Here is a 3689-nt window from a genome sequence, read left to right on the forward strand (position 1 = left end):
CAACGCTCTTTGGCCAGTACAAATCTCTACTTTCATTAATTTTGGGGGGTCTTATTCAATTTTATAGCATTTGGAGAAAAAACTTGAAGGGGTTTTTAAAAATAGTATTGAGCAAAAGTTGACATATTCCAGTCTGTGATTATCCATCAACAACCATTCCTTTACTTTTAGCCGAAATTCCCAATTTCTGCTTTTCTAACTCAACCATTAGATATAATTTCCTATAAATGAAGTTTATTGACCATAAATTGACCATATTGTAGTTATCCCTATAAACAAAGCAGGACTTGATGGCTACCCCTCTGACTCAGAGGACTGAGCTCCAGCCCACATGTTTACTCACTGAGCATGGGATAAAGCCCACAACCACTGGCAGTGACATTTTGAATAATTATGCATCAAAATTAGATGAAAATACTCCGTACGCAATGAGAGCAGTATGACTGACATGAACAGGCTGTTAGTCACCGACCACAGATTCGCACTCTTCCCTAACTCTGCTTCATACAACAGGTTATCCCTTGGTGTCATGACCATTTATCCATCCATCACAAACCTGATGCATTCTGGTACTAGGGCTGGGGTATCGTTAACAATTTTTCAAAACCGGCACCGATACCCAGGGTGCGATTTGCCTGGGAGGAGGAGGGGTGGGGGTCGTAGGGGTGATGCGTGGGATGTCCCCCTTTCTGGTCTATATATCCCTGCCTCTGCTGAATTATTTTAATAATTCAAAATGTGTCACAAAATGACAAAATGCATTTTCCCCTCAAAGTAATCATCTGCTTCACAAATCATTTTTGATATGATTTTTTTTCTTTCATGTCTTAAAGGTCCCTTGACATGGTGTTCTTTGGATGCGTTTATACAGACCTTAGTGGTCCCCTAATACTGTATCTGAAGTCTCTTTTATATAGACTTAGTGGTCCCTAATACTGGATCTGAAGTTCTTTTAATAGACCTTAGTGGTCCCCTAATACTGTATCTGAAGTCTCTTTATATAGACCTTAGTGGTCCCAATACTGTATCTGAAGTCTCTTTATATAGACCTTAGTGGTCCCCTAATACTGATTCTGAGTCTCTTTATATAGACCTTAGTGGTCCCCTAATACTGTATCTGAAGTCTCTTTTATATAGACCTTAGTGGTCCCTAATACTGTATCTGAAGTCTCTTTTATATAGCCTTAGTGGCCCTAATACTGTATCTGAAGTCTCTTTTATATAGACCTTAGTGGTCCAATACTGTATCTGAAGTCTCTTTTATATAGACCTTAGTGGTCCCTAATACTGTCTCGAGTCTCTTTATATAGACCTTAGTGGTCCCCTGCTACATATCTGAAGTCTCTTTTTATAGACCTTAGTGGGTCCCCTAATACTGTATCTGAAGTCTCTTATATAGACCTTAGGGGCCCTAATACTGTATCTGAGTCTCTTTTATATAGGCCTTAGTGGTCCCCTAATACATATCTGAATTCTCTTTTTTAAGACCTTAGTGGTCCCTAATATGTCTCTGAAGTCTCTTTATTATAGACCTTACTGGTCCCTGATACCATATCTGAAGTCTCTTTATAAAGACCTTAGTGGTCCCCCAATACTGTATCTGAAGTCTCTTTTATATAGGCCTTAGTGGTCCCCTAACACTGTATCTGAAGTCTCTTTTATATAGACCTTAGTGGTCCCCTAATACTGTATCTGAAGTCTCTTTCCCCAAATTCAGCCTTGGTTCAGAATTACAGTACCACAATGAGCTTTCCTTAGTAAAAAATGGGGGGGGGGGGGGCTCAAAACTGTCACTTTGCTCGTTTGAAAGCCATGATGTCTCTCTCTCATGGGTGGGTCAAATTCTCTGGGCGGGCAAAGCAGAGAAAAGGGAGGTAACCTTGCCCCTTATGACCTCATAAGAGGCTCCGTAGAAGCTGTTTTTTTTTAAAAATAGGCAATAACGATTCTGTTGCACAGTAGAGAAATTACTGCATAGTCGGGGGAGAAGCTCACACGCAACCGGGGGGACGTAGAGGCATACGGTCAAGGGAGAAGCTCATAGAGAGTCGGAACAATGGATTGGAAATACTTTGGTATGTGGCAAGTAAATTCATATGAAGTAGCATTTATCCAAAAATGTCTCTTGGCACAGCTACCAGAAGACTTACAACTTTAAGACAGGTTGCTCACGTCACATCTAAACCGTCAAGCTCAGTTTTAGGCTGCGCAGTAACGCTCAGCCATCACCAGAAAAGTGATTTTAATTCACTTCACTGGTCTCCGCCAAAGTCTATGGCGTGAATGACAAAGTATTTTTCAATACTCTGTAGTTTAGAGGTAATTCCATCAGTGCCTCATAAGTGTCGAACTTGGTACCCAGCGCTATCTGTTACACACGCTGTTTTAACATGTGCATGCACGTGTGTGCGTACCAGTGTGGGGTCTCGCCGTGAGATTTACAGCCTTAGACAGACAGTCAGTCTTCTGCCAAGAGGAGTGATACCATAACAACACTCCCCCAATTTATCTGCCATGGAAGTTTGACAAGTTTTAATTGCCAGGCATAGTTGTCTGAGAGCGCAGGGCAGCCCAAAATGTCCCTACCAGCTCCCTCTCTAATTATAAACTTCCTGCTTGAGTAATCACACGTCTTATTGTTTCCTAATTACCATTTTTACAATAAATTAAACACCATGCTGCAGTGAGACAGGCACAGAGCGCTGCATTAATACTGACACACACACACACACGCACACACACACGCACACCCACAGAACCTTTGGAGAAATCCACCAACCATTCCTGCCCCACCATCCAATCTCTCTCTCTCTCTCTCTCTCTCTCTCTCTCTCCCAAAACATACACACTGTTATTGTTATCAGTGGTGCTTGTTCATTAATTCTCCTCTTTGCAACATTTTTAAGGTTTTAATTTGCTGTCTTCACAACAATGCGGGTTTCTGCGTAAAGGACAATGCTGCATGACTCGGGTGCGGTGTGACCATTTAATGGCTGTGAATGCCCCTGGAATTGCTCAAAATAGATGTCTTAATGGGAGTCATTCATTCAGCACGCACATTTGCATTCATAAACACTGCTTGGATTTTGTGTAAATCCCTAATAGTCACTGAAAAAGGAAATTTACAATAACATCAACAGCAGCAGCGGCGGCGGCGGCGGCAGCAGAGGAAGGGTTTACCAAAGTACAGATTTATACCACAGTGTCTAGTTCGGCCAAGCTTGATAAGTAAGGGGGGGTCTCCTGCAAAGGTGAAAGGCATCATTAGTTTTACACCAGACGGCTGCACGGTACATCTAAAACACATGTGTAAAGCTGAATAATATTTCATTTTGAAAACTAATCAACAGCTAGATTCAAAAAAAAAAAAAGAGAAGAAAAACGTCTCCTTTGCTCAAAGTGCAGTGAAATATTTCTGTTCTGTTCAAAAGACAGAGTGAGAGGAGGGGTGGGGGTGGGGTGGGGGGTCTTTGGTGGACAATATGGTCCTGTCATTTTCCCATTTTATTTGAAGAGAAAATGAAATACAGTTCTATTAAAAGACAAACACACGTGCATTCTTGCAGCACAGCAAAGACTGATGTTTTTCTGCTCTGAAAACCCAGTTAAAGCCGAGTTGACTGCAGACTGTAGACGGCATAGAGCCAAGAACAGGCCCTGGGCCAGTCTTTTAGAACCTCTAATCCAGA

The 3689-nt window shown here is 41.8% G+C and overlaps 1 protein-coding gene across 1 annotated transcript in view; it reads right to left on the reverse strand.

Moving 5' to 3' along the window:
• The window catches only part of LOC116690196 (GDNF family receptor alpha-2), a 71371-nt gene that overhangs the window by 7147 nt on the left and 60535 nt on the right, over positions 1–3689 (reverse strand). The gene's annotated exons all lie outside the window — the stretch shown is intronic.

Source organism: Etheostoma spectabile, chromosome 5, assembly GCF_008692095.1.
Source record: "Etheostoma spectabile isolate EspeVRDwgs_2016 chromosome 5, UIUC_Espe_1.0, whole genome shotgun sequence".
NCBI classification, from domain to species: Eukaryota; Metazoa; Chordata; class Actinopteri; order Perciformes; family Percidae; genus Etheostoma; species Etheostoma spectabile.